The sequence below is a fragment of the Hyperolius riggenbachi genome, chromosome 8 (assembly GCF_040937935.1).
Source record: "Hyperolius riggenbachi isolate aHypRig1 chromosome 8, aHypRig1.pri, whole genome shotgun sequence".
Taxonomy (NCBI): Eukaryota; Metazoa; Chordata; class Amphibia; order Anura; family Hyperoliidae; genus Hyperolius; species Hyperolius riggenbachi.
The window spans coordinates 292,477,676-292,493,734 of NC_090653.1; the positions used below are offsets into that span (position 1 = coordinate 292,477,676).

The following is a 16,059-nucleotide window of genomic DNA, read 5'->3' on the forward strand; positions in this document are numbered from 1 at the left end:
CGCGTTGCACCGCGGCGGCGATTACGGGCGGCGTGACAGTCTCCGAATCAGGAATTAAACGAACGTAAAGTAGCTTTAGTGCGGGTAAATTGGGATAAATGGCTGTCTTCATTACGCTCAGGACTTTCCTGCGATTTAGCCGGCGGTAAATCCTCTGCCCATTATTTCATTATTTCATGCTAATTGGTCGGGCGAGGTACAGCTTTCTGCTCTGTCATGGGCACTTGTGTTAGTAGGCCCAAAGAAAATAATATAAATAGTCAGGCAATGATTCATTCATAGGGAAACGGATGGAAAGCGGGGAAAGTCGTCATCGCACTGCCAAACTTGTCGCTTCGTTACGTACACCTCACTCTAGGGGGGAGGGGGGGGGGTTAAACGACATCCAAGGTGAAAATAAACCTATGAAATAAACAATTGTATCTATCTTCTTTCTCCTAAAAATGACATTTTAAGATATTCCACAGTTTTATTTTATATTGAAATCTAATTTTCAGGTTTTTACTGTTTTATTGTTTTTGCTCAATGACACATTCATTGAAGTATGCCAGAGCTAAAATCTAACAACTCTTGACCTCTTTTATCTCTTCACTGCTCTCAGAAGCCATTTTGGTACTTATCCGTTAGCCGGGCGCATCCTCTAGGTGGCGACAAAACTCCACCAGAGTTACATCTTTCCCTACTATCCATGTCGCCCTGGAGGGGGAATAGTAATTAGCGCCACCTGCCGGATGCGCCCGGCTAACGGATAAGTACCGCCATTTTCTGCAAGGAAAGTGTTTTACAGTTGTAATTTCTTATCAGTGAGGGTCACACTGTAGTCTGACCCAATCCTGACAGAGGCCCAGCGCACACCAAAACCGCTAGCAGATCCGCAAAACACTAGAGGTTTTTGGAGCAGATTTCAGAGCCATTCTAGGCATGTTTAGAGCGGTTTTCTAAACATACCTAGCGGTTTCTGGAGCGTGTTTGTGTAGCAGGTTACACATATTGTTACAGTAAAAGCTGTTACTGAACAGCTTATGTAACAAAAACGCCTGAAAAAACGCTCTGATCTAGCGTTTTTCAGAGCGGTTTGTGTTTCTCCTATACTTTACATTGAGGCAGAAACGCTTCTGCAAACCGCAAACATGCTGCAGGAGGGACGTTTGCTAAAAAACGCAAACAGCTGGTGTGCACCATCCCATTGAAATACATCAGCCAAGCGTTTCCACAGGTGGAAGCGGTTTGCGGATCGCTGCAAAAACTGCTTGGTGCGCACCAGGCCTCAGACAGGAACTGCCACTTACATACCTGATATTTAACTCTTTCAGGCAGGGAAATTAAAAAAAAAGGAACACAGCCTAAGCATTAGTGTGCTGGGCACTGTACATACCCATGTCTATCTCATCGTGTCACATCCTTTATCCTTTAAGGGCTCAAACCCACTAGCAGCCTTTTCTAAGCGCTAGTGATTTGAAAAACTCCTGCTAATGCAATGCTATGGAGGATTTTTATTAAATCACATCCCTCGAGTGAGATCACACCCATAGCATTACATGAGCAAGAGCTTTCCAAATCACAAAGTGTTCAGGCCTAATTAAGCTTTTGTGCAGAAGTGAATATCCCTTTAGGTTTAAGGTCTGCTCTGGAACCCACTAGCAGTAAATTACTAAGCGTTTCTAAGCAGTTGTGATGTGAAAAGCTCTTGCTAATGTAATGCTATGGGTGGGCTCCCACTTGAACGATGACATTTTTATAAAAATCCCCCATAGCATTGTATTAGCAAGAGCTTTTCCAATCACTAATGCTTAGGAAAGGCTGCTAGTGGGTTGAGCCCTTAGGCCTGGGACCCACTACAAAGCGCAAAGTGCTATCGAAATAGCTAACGATTTGTGCTAGCACTTTGCTAGTTTCCCTGCTTCTATACAATACATTGGAATGGAAATGCTCCCCAAATGATGCATGTCCTGTGACTGCCCTAAACGCAATCGCTGTAGTGGAATCTGGCCAATCCATTTACACAGGCAGAGTGTTTAGGGAAATCGCTAGCGATTGAAAGCAATCGTGGGTTCCAGCCCTCAGGCCGGAAACCCACTAGGAGCATTTTTCTGAGCGCTTTGCGATTTGAAAAGCTCTAGCTAATGCAATGCTATGGGGGTGTGATCCCACCTGAGCGATGTGATTCTATAAAACTCCCCCATAGCATTGCATTAGCAAGAGCTTTACAAATCACTAGCGATTATTGATCAGAGCTGATTCCTGTACACAGTTAGGCCTCATTCACATTGCGTTACGTTTACTTTAGCGTTCGCGTTTGTCGTTTTTGGAGGAGTTTTTTTCCTCCTGGCGCTCGGGTGGGCACTGCGGAATTTGTAAAGCGCTTCAATAAGCGCTTTTTAGAACAATTGCGTTTTTTTCACTCCCTGACGCAAGTCAGTAGGTGAACTATTTGACCAAAAAAAGAATAAATAGAATGTATTCATTCTTACAAACGCAATCGCTGCACAAATCAATTTTGTTAGCGTTTTGCGTTTCTTCTATACCTTCCATTGAGGCGGAATACATTATTTTAAGAATAAATACAATGTATTTATTCTTAAAAACGCTCATCAAATCGCTTTTTAAAGCGCTTTTTCAAGAGCTATGTGATCTCCCTATACTTTGTATTGAAGCGCAAATGCTCAAGAAATGGTGCAGGAGCCGCGTTTGCGATTGGATAGAAATCTCATCGCTCATGTGAGAACACTGACATAGAGCAACATTGCAGAAGCGCTTTTAGGCCTGGTGCACACCAGAGGAGTTTTTCTGAGCGTTTTAAGTTGTTAAATCTGCTGCTAATGTTATTCTATGTGTCTGTGCACACTGGAGCAATGAGGTTTTGTAAAAAACCCCATAGCATTACATTGGGAAGAGCTTTTAGAGGTTTCAAAAGCTCTTCCCAATGTAATGCTATGGGGTTCCTCATTGCTCCAGTGTGCACAGACACATAGGATAACATTAGCAGCAGATTTAAAAACTCAAAACGCTCAGAAAAACTCCTCTGGTGTGTTTCAGGCCTTAAAGTAATTTTAAAAATCGCCAGTGCTTAAAAAAAAGCGAAACCGCTCTTAGTGTAAACAAGCCCTACAGGTGTCTACACATTGCTCAGTTTGCAGCATCAATATCCGGCAGATTCGATCATAAGGAGGCTGGGACAGGAGGTCTTCAGCGGGAGAGTTAGGGCCCGTTTCCACTAGTGCGACGCGATTTCGCCGGCATTCCGACGCTTGTAAAAACGCATGCGGGTGCGTTTCCGCATGCGTTTTACCCGCGATTTCGCGTGCGATTTCGCATGGCACTAACCATGACACTGCCAGGACAAAATAACATTGGGAAGGGTGCGAAATCGCACGCGAAATCGCGGGTAAAAACGCATGTACCAAACGCATGCGTTTTTACTATTAAATACATTAGCGGCGATTCGCACGGATTCCCGACGCAGGCGAAAACTGTGGGTCCCGCCGTGCAGATTTGGCCCGCTGCCAAATCGCTCCCGCACGCCGCACAGGTGGAAACAGCCCCATCCACTAACATTAGCTATGCGAATCCGCATGCAGTGCCCGCATGCGGATTCGCCCTAGTGGAAACGAGCCCTTAATGTTTTTTTTTTTTTTTTATGTATTAGCTGGTGTATTTGTTGGGCAAGTCTGCCACATGATGGAACGTATTTTCTGGTCAAATCTGCCACATGATTTCATGTATTTTCTGAGCAAATCTGCCGACATGATTTCATGTATTTACTGGTCAAATCTGCCAACTTGATTGATCTATTTTCTGGGCAAATCTGCCACATGATTGAACCTATTTTCTGGGCAAATCTGCCACATGATTGAACCTATTTTCTGGGCAAATCTGCCGACATGATTGAACGTGTTTTTTGGTCAAATCTGCCGACATGATTGCACGTATTTTCTGGGCAAATCTGCTCACATTACGTGTATTTTCTGGAGAAAACCTGCACAATTATGTGAATTTTCTGGGGAAAGGGTCACCAAAACTTGGGCCCACTGTCTTTGCGTTGCACTTTTAAAGGGAACCCGAGGTGAGAATAATATTGAGGCTGCCATATTTATCTCCTTTTAAGCAATACCAGTTGCCTGGCTGCCGTGCTGGTCCTCTGCCTCTAATTCTTACAACTATAGACCCTGAACAAGCATGCAGCAGGTCAGGGGTTTCTGACAATATTGTCAGAACTGACAGGACTAGCTGCATGCTTGTTTCTGGTGTAATTCAGTTCACTACTGCAGCCAAATAGATCAGCAGGGCTGCCAGGCAACTGGTATTGTTTAAAAGGAAATAAATATGGCAGTCTCCACCTTGGGTTCATTTTAAATTACAATTACAGCTACCCCAGAAACTGGTCCAGCACCTGCATAGCACCCCCCACCAAAAAAACCCTGGAGCCGCCACTGTGTGAATGAAGGCCGTAAGCTAAGTACACACATCAGACAAAAGTAGGTTGAAATGAATGCTGACTGGTGATCGTTCTGTAAAGTTTAACGATCTCTAACAACCGAATGGTATACACACATGAACGTTCAAAGAAAGAAGGCATTGACAGAGAATGCAGAAGTGATGCCTGAGGTGCAATTAACTGTACAAACATGAGCAATTATGAATGACTGTGGCGCATGCGCGCTGTACACAACAAGACCGGTATACGTTATATGTCGTTAACTGTACACACTCCCTTTGATGAACAATTGTCGGTCGTAAGAATCCAACCGTTTGGATCACGACCGGCTCCCGGTATCGGTCGTTTGATGCCATCGCTGAAGGTCGGTCGACCAGGTTTGCTTTACGACCATCGGTTGATACATCGGTAATTGGTCATTTTAGTAGGATTTTTATCTAATGGGCTTGATTCACTAAGATAAATAGCATGCCTTATCAAAGTTAACACGCCTTATCAAAGTTAACACGCCTTATCAGAGTAGCATAGCGAGCGCTACGAACCCACAGGGGCTCAGGGCAGGACGAGTGAAGCTCGCTCTCGTCATTGCCAATTAGAAGGCATAAGTTTGCTATGCTACTCTGATAAGGTGTGTTAACTTTGATAAGGCGTGTTAACTTTGATAAGGCGTGCTATTTGCCTTAATAAATCAAGCTCAATGTGTGTACGTAGCTTTAGATTTTAAAAAAAAGCATAATATGAGTTAATATTTCCTTCCAATAAACTAGCTATTAATCGTTACAGCTTCTAACGTGCAGGCAGAGTTTTCCCGCAGACAGCCAGAGGCTATCTTCCGAGAGCAAAGAATTTCCACGATCACGTCAAAGAAAAACAGAACAAAAAAAGAAAAAAATGGGGAGCGGTAACATTCAGTGCGATGCGGAAAACATCTCCCTCTCTGCAGACCAGATCTTCACATCTTCTCATCGGGATTTTAAGAGGAACGCGCTCTTGTTCTGCCGCTCTTTGAGATGAGAGGCGAGTGTGATCCCGTCTGCCGACACAAAAGCCTCCACACAGGTGAGCTTTTCCTTGGACCTTTGAAGAAATCTCAGCCTTTAAACATGTGGCAGGAGCGATAAAGGCCCGCTGAGAAGAATAACTTCGCCAGGCTGAAAAATAGAAAAAAGAATCTCATTATTGGCGAGAAAGGCCTGATGGAACACTTATTGCACAGGGCTAAAGGGATGTATTGAAGTAGGTCAATGCTCAGCATCCCCCCCTCCCCCCAATGTACGTGGATCAAACGGGTGACATAAATAGCCCGACGCACAGGACACCGCAGTATTTCCCTGCAAAAGATCAAAGCAGGGGCGTGTGCTCAAAGACAAGGGTCACGACGAAAGCAGAAAAATTGAGAAAAATTAACCAGACGTTTTATATATGACCTATTAAGGGCGTCTTCACACTTATCCCTGCGATTTTCAGACATGCGATTTTTCATATTTGCGATTCTGCATTTTCCACATCTTATCCTTGTATTTTTTGTTAGGTACTGTTTCCACTGAGCCAGCATGGGTCTTGCGAGGCAGCGATGCAAGAACGCATCCAAATTCATTGTAATGCAGGACTATATAGCAGCCTTTCTCAACCCTTCTACCCTGGAGGAACCCTGCAAATAATTTTTGGATCTTGAGGAACCCCTGCATTTATTTTGCAGGCGACATGGGCTGTTATTCATAAAGCATTTCCGCATGCGGTAAGCCGGTAATGCTGAAAACAGCTGACTTTACCGACCACTTAGCAAAATGTCAATTCATAAAAGCCGTTACCGCATTAAAAGCTGACATTCCTGAGCAGTGAGGTAAATTATCGATTTGTGCGGTGATTACCTCAACAGTGTGTCAGTAAATGTCAATTCATAAAGATTAGAGCAGGCGGTATTGGGACGGAAAAATACCGCCTGCTTTGAAGATGCGATAAGCGTGCGGATAACAGCAAAGTTAATGGAGACAGATCTCCCAGGCAGCAGCTGCAAGAGCAGAACAAACAAGGCTTTCCGGAATACCCAGGCTGTGTTTTTTAACCTCTTGGGTACCTGTTTTCAGATATATTTCACATCAGAAAGCCTGCATGTGTAACATTTCTTGAACTTCTTCTAAGCTGTGGCAATTACATAGATTGTTTAGAAAGACTCAGGGCTCGTTTCCACTCGAGCGAATCTGCATGCGTTTCCTGCATGCAGATTCGCTCAACCAATACAAGTGGATGCCGCTGTTTCCACTTGTCAGGAATTCTGTGCGGCTCGCTATGCAGAAAAAATCTGCACAGCAGAGCCGTCAGAATTCGCACGCCGCACACCCGCACGCGAATCGTCGGTCATGTAACTAAATAGGAAAACCGCAAGCACTTGAGTCTTGCGGTTTTTCCGGCGTTTCCGCGCGCGATTTCGTGAAAAAACCCATGTCAATGCTTGCCCGCATTGACATGGTTAAAATCGCGTTGTTAAAATTGCGAACAATTCCGTGTGAAAATCCACATGAAAACGTCAACGAATCTGCAACTGTATTTGGATTCGTTGACGCGTTTTCCACGAGCAAATCGCGCCGCACAAGTGGAAACGTACCCTAATAGACAGATTCAGCGCAGATTGAGGGCAAACAGAGGCAGTTTTAAAAAAAATGCACATCTAAAGGGAAGCTGGGGATGCCTTTTTTATTGTAACGCTATCTCTGCAGGAGAAAATGTAACAACTCAGGCAGCTTCTCATGTTACCGCCTGCCTAGAGCCAGCCTAGTTCTGGAAAATACTGAACTTCTATCGCAACTGTAAACATTTTATGAATGAGCACACAGAAGTCTGGAATTTTCCCTGCTGGATTTTTTTACCGAACACACTTTTATGAATGATAGGCGTGGTCTTTAAAAGTAGGTGTGGCTGTTTATTTCACTACCTCCTATTACCCTGCCCCTCATTATACCGTCTCCTTATCTTACGGATTTTTATTAATGTGCTCATTATTATTCTGACCCCCCAATTTAGTGCTTCTTGTTACAGTATCCCCTATTATAGTGTCCTCTCTTATACTTCTCCCACGATGGGGGGAATGCCAGGGAACCCCTGCAGAGTCCTCGGGGAACCCCGGTAGAGAAAGCCTGTTATAGGGAGTCAGATGCACAATGTGTACTTTTGCTACATGCCACCTGATGCGAATTGGATGGGCTGTGTTTCACTGTCTGATTTCACATGCAAGGAAATGCAGCAAATGGCACGCGCCTCTCTCGCTCTTCTGTCACGTGCCTCTGTCGCTTCTCCTTCACATGCCCCTGTCACTTCTCCTTCATGCACCTCTCTCACTCTTCTGTCACCTGCCTCTGTTGCTTCTCTGTCATGTGCCCCTGTTGCTTCTCCTTCACGCGCCTCTGTTGCTTCTCCATCACATGCCTCTGTCGCTTCTCCTTCACGCGCCTCTGTCACTTCTCCATCATGTGCCTCTGTCGCTTCTCCTTCACGCGCCTCTGTCACTTCTCCATCATGTGCCTCTGTCGCTTCTCCTTCACGCGCCTCTGTTGCTTCTCCATCACATGCCTCTGTCGCTTCTCCTTCACGCGCCTCTGTTGCTTCTCCATCACATGCCTCTGTCGCTTCTCCTTCACGCGCCTCTGTCGCTTCTCCATCATGTGCCTCTGTCGCTTCTCCATCACGCTCCTTTGTCTCTTCTCTGTCACACTTCTCTGTCGCTTCTCCGTCACTTTTCTGTCACATGCCTATGTCGCTTCTCCATCACGTGCCTCTAACGCTTCTCCATCACGTGCCTCTGTCACTTCTCCATCATGTGCCTCTGTCGCTTCTCCATCACGTGCCTCTAACGCTTCTCCATCACGTGCCTCTGTCACTTCTCCATCATGTGCCTCTGTCGCTTCTCCATCACGCGCCTATGTTGCTTCTTCTTTATCACGCTCCTCTGTCGCTTCTGCATCACGCTCCTCTGTTGCTTCTGCATCACGCTCCTCTGTTGCTTCTGCATCACAGCTTCTCTGTCGCTTCTCCCTCATGCTTCTCTGTCGCTTTTCTGTCACATGCCTCTGTCGCTTCTCCATCATGTGCCTCTGTTGCTTCTCTGTTATGTGCCTCTGTTGCTTCTCCATCATGTGCCTCTGTCACTTCATCACACACCACTGTCACTTCTCCGTCACGTGCCTCTGTCACTTCTCCATCATGTGTCTCTGTCACTTCTCCATCGCGCACCTCTGTCACTACTCCATAACGCTTCTCTGTCACGTGCCTCTGTCGCTTCCCCACCATGCTTCCACCCTGTAAAGGTCCTGTAGAGTTTGGTTGAGGAGAAGACTATTTGCCTGGCTTGCAGTTCTGAGCTGTGAGGACTGAACTGCAAGTCTTACGCCCAATCAGATGAACAGCTGGAAGTGCAAATTTCTAAATGTTGACTGAAAACTAATGAACTTAACAACATTCACACGACAGATGGGCATAATGCGGTGTAATAAACGTCTCAGAATCTCGCCACAATGCAGAACGGCACAGCCGATTCCCAGAAACACACCGTCCCCATTATAAATGCATTAGGTGCTTCACTCATGCAAAGAAGCCTTAAATTAAATTGTTCCAGACACAAGTTAAATCTAATATTCGCACAGCGTCTCTTATTAGTTTTAGTGTGAAAGGAAGAAATTGTCTTTCATTTAATTTTCTCCAACTGATGAAAAAAAAGTGAAACAGACGATCAATTGTGCGATAAATAAATTGCGTGGAAGAGGCTGAGATTAACTAGTAGTGGAGCGCAAGGCCTCATTGCAGTATTGGGGGAACAGAGAGGAGCAGAATAATCATTCTACAGGAGTCTGTCCATTCTCCAAACACACCTGCTTCCCTCTACAGCTCTGACTACTGAGTCACAGCTAGAAATCTACTGACCCCTACAGGCTGCAAACCATACTGACATGCCGAGGTATTCACATAGTAAAGATTATTTATTATAATCAGTATAGACAGGGGTGTAGCAATAGGGGGTGCAGAGGTAGCGACTGCATCGGGGCTCTTGGGCCAGGGGGGCCCTGAAGGGCCCTCACTCAACTTCAGTATTAGCTGTGTATTGGTCCTGTTCTCATGATAATGACTTCTATACATACTTTGAATAGTGGTAATCCTTAACAAGCTGCTCCCATTCCCCTTCTTGCACCTCTGACACTGTAGTTGCCATGGGCAGGTTTTGGTGCGCTGCATCAAATGTTATGTATAGAGTGCTTGGGGGGCCCCAATGTAAAACTTAAATCTGGGCCCACAGCTCCTTAGCTACGCCACTGTGTATAGAGATTCACTCCCATCAGTCTCTGCACCAGCGGAGCTTACACTCTAGCGTCCTCCTCACCACAGTCACACACTATTATTATACATTTATATAGCTCTAACATACTCCACAGCGCTGTACAGAGATCACTGATCCATTCCCATCAGTCTCTGCAGCAGAGGAGCTTACACTCTAATGTCCTCACCACAGTCACACACTATTATTATACATTTACAGTGGGTTGCAAAAGTATTCGGCCCCCTTGAAGTTTTCCACATTTTATCACATTACTGCCACAAACATGAATCAATGTTATTGGAATTTCACGTGAAAGACCAATACAAAGTGGTGTACATGTGAGAAATGGATCGAAAATCATACATCATTCCAAACATTTTTTACAAATCAATAACAGCAAAGTGGGGTGTGCGTAATTATTCAGCCCCCTGAGTCAATACTTTGTCGAACCACTTTTTGCTGCAATTACTGCTGCCAATCTTTTAGGGTATGTCTGTACCAGCTTTGCACATCTAGAGACTGAAATCCTTGCCCATTCTTCTTTGCAAAACAGCTCCAGCTCAGTCAGATAAGATGGACAGCGTTTGTGAACAGCAGTTTTCAGATCTTGCCACAGATTCTCGATTGGATTTAGATCTGGACTTTGACTGGGCCATTCTAACACAGATATGTTTTGTTTTAAACCATTCCATTGTTGCCCTGGCTTTATGTTTAGGGTCATTGTCCTGCTGAAAGGTGAACCTCCTCCCCAGTCTCAAGTCTTTTGCAGACTCCAAGAGGTTTTCTTCCAAGTTTGCCCTGTTTTTGGCTCCATCCATCTTCCCACCAACTCTGACCAGCTTCCCTGTCCCTGCTGAAGAGATGCACCCCCCGAGCATGATGCTGCCACCACCATATTTGACAGTCGGGATGGTGTGTTCAGAGTGATGTGCAGTGTTAGTTTCTGCCACACATAGCGTTTTGCATTTTGGCCAAAATGTTCCATTTTGGTCTCATCTGACCAGAGCACCTTCTTCCACATGGTTGCTGTGTCCCCCACATGGCTTGTGGCAAACTGCAAACGGGACTTCTTATGCTTTCTGTTAACAATGCCTTTCTTCTTGCCACTCTTCCATAAAGGCCAACTTTGTACAGTGCACGACTAATAGTTGTCCTATGGACAGATTCCCCCACCTGAGCTGTAGGTCTCTGCAGCTCGTCTAGAGTCACCATGGGCCTCTTGACTGCATTTCTGATCAGCGCCCTCCCCCATTTGGAATGATCTCAGAGCACCCGACAATTTGCGCTGCATGTTATAGCTGCGGTGCAACCAAGAAGATAAACACCTTCAGTGTAGGTAAGCAGCCTGGCATAGTTGCCCCAAGTATAGGTTAGCCAGGTATAGTTGCTACCAGTATAGATAGCCAGGTAGGTGCTCTCAGTATAGGTAGCCAGGTATAGGTGCCCCCAGTTTAGGTAGCCAGGTATAGTTTCCCCAATTATAGTTGCTTCCAGTATAGGTTAGACAGGTAGGTGCCCCCCGGTATAGGCTAGATATGTAGGTTTCCCCAGTATAAGTTAGCCAGCCAGCCTGCCCCCCCCCCCCCCCAGTAGCAGCGTGTATAACGGAAGTAAAGTACTTCCGGTATACGGCTGTTATTGGAGCAGAGCCGCTCTCCTTTCTTGCAGCGCTGCGGGTCACCGCTGATCTGAGGTCTGGACTGGAAGGTTAGATAGAGGCGAGGAGAGGTGGACCAGAGACCCATTGCAGGAGACAACCACCGCTTGTTTCAAGAAGAGAAATGAGCAGTGGTTAGGGAAAGAGGGGGGCGGGATGATGCAGGATTCCACCTGAGGAAGTGGCGTCATGGGCGGCCCGGGCCTGGTCATACCTCCGGCTGGAATCTCCTGTTTCCTCTGCAGAGTTCCCTGGAAGGAATAGTGCTGACTTCCTAGGCTGAATGATACTGACCTCCTCTTAGGACAGGGCTGTCAATCTCAAATACAAAGTGGGCCAAAACTAAACACTGGGTCCAAGTCGCAGGCCAATCTCAATGTCTACTGGCCACCTTCCTACCTTATAAAATTCCCTGGTGTCTAATGGCTCCCCTCCAACCACTATACAATTCCCTTGTGTAGTGGCCCCCACCCTCCCCGATACAGCTCCCCCTAGTGTTTAGTGCTTTCCCCCTACCTCCCCATATGGCTTCCCTGGTGATCTAGGGCTCCACCTCCAATACAGCTTCCCTGGTGGTCTAGAGTGGGCCAAACATAATGCAATGTGGGGAAAACACTTGAGGGCCAAATTGACTAGCTCTGAGGGCCAGATCTAGCCCACGGGCCAGAGTGTGACATGTCTGTCTTAGGAAGAGCTGTCCTGGCCCAAAACTCCAACACTCGCAGCCAACAAACATCTTCCAACCGCATTGAGTGTGATTATCTTACAGTGGGGTGTAGCCAGGCCGTGACATCTGCAAGATCTGCTCACGCATCACATCCATCAGCAGTGATGATATTCCTGCACCGTATGTATTAGTTGGGAGAGGAGTTTTTCACAATTTGCTAAAAAAAAAGTCCTCTTTGAGTAAATCCACGACACTTGGTTGAATACTTGCAGGGCCGGCCTTAGGTTTCACAGCGCCCTGAGCGAAACCTGAAGCAGAGGCAGCCGCTAGTTGGGTCACAGTTAGAAGGGGTAGGGGAAAAAGTGGCAGGGAGGCTAGTCCCGAGTTGTCCCTCACTAATAAGTATGCTTGTTTGCGTAATATTGGGGAGGATGATTCAGGAGTAGCAATGCTGCAGCAGGATGTGCTCCTTAGCAACCAAGGGGCAGACTGCTGTAACGAGAAAGGGAATAGGAGTGCAGCTAAGGCTAGACAGGTACTGGTGGTAGGGGATTCAATTATTAGGCGCACAGATAGTGTAATCTGTCGAAGAAACCGCGAATGCCGTACAGTCTGTTGCCTCCCGGGTGCTCGGGTTCGGCATGTAGCGGAAAGAATTGACAGATTACTGGGTGGGGCTGGGGAAGACCCGGCTGTCATGGTACACATTGGCACCAATGACAAAGTTAGTGGGAGATGGAAGGTCCTCAAAAAGGATTTTCAGGTACTTGGAGATAAACTTAAAGCAAGGACCTCCAAGGTGGTGTTTTCTGAAATACTGCCAGTGCCACGTGCTACATCTGAGAGACAGAGGGAGCTTAGGGAGTTAAATAAGTGGCTGAGAAATTGGTGTAGGAAGGAAGGGTTTGGGTTCCTGGAGAACTGGGCAGACTTTGCAGTCGGCTACAGGTTCTACAGCAGGGATGGGCTGCACCTTAATGGGGAGGGTGCAGCTGCATTGGGGGAAAAGATGGCTAAACGGTTGGAGGAGATTTTAAACTAGGATCTGGGGGGAGGCGGGAGGATAAAGTCTCAATACGTAGGCAAGATGAGGTAAAAAGACAGTGGGAACCTATCATTATGGAGGGTGGAGAGGGGGGTGGGGACAGTGTAAAGATTAAGGAGGTTGGTAAAAATTCAAGTAGCCAATTTCATGTAAACAAAATTGGTAAATGTGGTGGTAAAAATATAAAGTGCATGGTAACCAATGCTCGGAGCCTTGCAAATAAAATAGACGAACTAGAGTTCATTCTGAATGACAAAGGCTATGACATTGTGGGAATAACCGAGACATGGATGGATGAAAGCCATGACTGGATAGCTAATTTAAAAGGATACAATGTGTTTAGGAGGGATAGAACAGGGAAAAAAGGTGGAGGGGTTTGTCTCTTTGTTAAGAATTCTCTTACAGCTGTCCTCAACGATGAGATGGAGGAAGATTGCGAAGATGTGGAGTCCGTTTGGGTAAATATTCATGGTGGAAATAAAAGTTGCCAATTGCTTATTGGGGTATGCTACAGGCCACCTCTTATTAATGAAGCTGCAGAACTGCGATTACTACAGCAGATTGAAAAAGCTGCAGGTAAAAATGAGGTCATAATTATGGGCGACTTCAACTTTCCAGACATTGACTGGAGTATTGAGGCTACCCATTCTGGTAAAAGCAGCAGATTTCTGGCAGCACTACAGGACAATTACTTGACTCAAATGGTAACTGAACCAACTAGGGGGAATGCGTTACTGGATCTGATCATTTCTAATAGACCAGATAATGTATCAAATGTGCAGGTTCAAGAACATTTGGGAAATAGTGATCACAACATGATAACGTTTGATCTGGTGACTGATAGGCCACGGGGCAGCGGGACCACTAAAACTATGAATTTTAGAAAAGCAAAGTTCACTCAAATTAGGCAGGCACTAAGTTTGGTGAACTGGGATAATGTACTACAAGGGGAGGACACTGAAGGGAAATGGCAAGCTTTTAAACTTATACTCAATCAATACTGTAGTATGTATATCCCATATGGAAACAAAATGTCTAGGAATAAAAAAAGGCCTCTATGGATGAATAGAAAGGTTAAAGATAAAATGAAGAGGAAAAAGAATGCCTATAAGGTCTTAAAACAGGAGGGGACCGAGGCTGCACTATGCAATTATAAGGAGTGCAATAAAAATTGTAAAAAAGAAATTAGGCAGGCAAAGATTGAAGCTGAAAAACAAATCGCTAAGGATATCAAATCTAACCCAAAAAAGTTTTACAAGTACATTAACTCTAAAAAAAGAAAGGTTGACTGTATAGGACTCCTAAAGGATGAGGATGGGAACTCAATGGTGGATGACCAAGGTAAGGCAGAGTTATTAAATGCTTTCTTTGCTTCTGTCTTCACAAAAGAAACAGCACTGTTGCAAACTACAGAGGCAGAAGAGTCTCAATCTTCTAACTGTAATATTAAATACTTAACGCAGGAAGAAGTGATGGCAAGACTAAATAAATTAAAAATAGACAAGGCACCTGGCCCGGATGGCATGCATCCTCGGGTCCTAAGGGAATTAAGTTCAGTTATAGATAAACCCCTTTATCTTATCTTTTGTGACTCTCTTGCAACTGGCAGAGTCCCAGTGGATTGGCGTACAGCCTACGTTTTCCCATTATTTAAGAAGGGCAAAAAATCTGATCCAGGAAATTATAGACCTGTAAGCTTAACATCAGTTGTATGCAAACTATTTGAGGGGTTACTAAGAGATACTATACATGACTTCATAGTAGAAAATAATCTTATTTCTCAGCATCAACATGGGTTTACTAAAGACAGGTCCTGTTTGACTAACATGCTCAGCTTTTATGAGGTAGTGAATGCTAATATGGATATTGGGAATGCTGTAGATGTGATATACTTGGACTTTGCAAAGGCCTTCGACACTGTTCCCCACAAAAGTCTGGTGCAAAAGTTGAGGATGCAAGGACTGGGGAAGAGTCTGTGTTCATGGATAGGGAACTGGCTAATGGACAGAAAACAAAGAGTTGTGGTCAATGGATCGTACTCAAAATGGGAGACTGTTAGCAGTGGGGTCCCACAGGGGTCTGTTCTGGGTCCAGTGCTCTTCAATTTATTTATTAATGACCTAGTAGATGCAGTAGTGAGCAATGTTGCTATTTTTGCAGATGATACAAAATTGTGCAGAATCATTAACTCTCAGGAAGATAGTGTCATATTGCAACAGGATCTGGATAGGATGGCTATATGGGCACATACATGGCAGATGAAATTCAATGTTGACAAATGTAAGGTCATGCATTTTGGACGTACTAATGGTCTAGCACCATACAAAATAAATGGGATACAGTTGGGGACATCAAACTTGGAGAAGGACTTAGGAGTACTCATCGACAACAAGTTAAATAATCGTACTCAATGCCAAGCCGCTGCAGCTAAAGCTAACAAAATTTTGGGATGCATTAAAAGGGAAATAAAAACTCGAGATGCTAGCATAATATTGCCCCTGTTTAACTCTCTAGTAAGGCCACATCTGGAATATGGAATTCAGTTCTGGGCACCACATTACAAAAAAGATATTGCAGTTTTAGAGCAGGTGCAGAGACGAGCAACAAAATTGATGCGTGGGATGGAAGGTCTCACTTATCGAGAAAGGTTAGATAAACTGGGTTTATTTAGTCTAGAGAAAAGACGCCTTAGAGGGGATCTAATTAACATGTATAAATACATCAGAGGGCAATATAATAGCTTGGCGGATGAGCTTTTTGTCCCTAGGCCTTTTCAAAGGACTAGAGGACATGATCTGCGCATGGAGGAAAAACGTTTTAACCATTTATTTAGGAGAGGGTTCTTTACAGTAAGAGTGATGAAGATGTGGAATGCATTGCCACAGGAAGTCGTTATGGCAAACTCTATACCTGCATTTAAAGGGGGCTTAGATGCTTTCCTTGCGTTGAA

General features: G+C 45.1%; 1 long non-coding RNA gene across 2 annotated transcripts in view; it reads right to left on the reverse strand.

Annotated features, from left to right (window-relative positions):
* Positions 1-5,321: 5,321 nt before the first annotated feature.
* The window catches only part of LOC137528599 (uncharacterized), a 282,718-nt gene continuing 271,980 nt past the window's right edge, over positions 5,322-16,059 (reverse strand). For both annotated transcript variants that reach the window (XR_011023436.1, XR_011023434.1), the window contains one exon: positions 5,322-5,586. This is a non-coding gene — a long non-coding RNA (uncharacterized lncRNA). The remainder of the gene's footprint in view (positions 5,587-16,059) is intronic.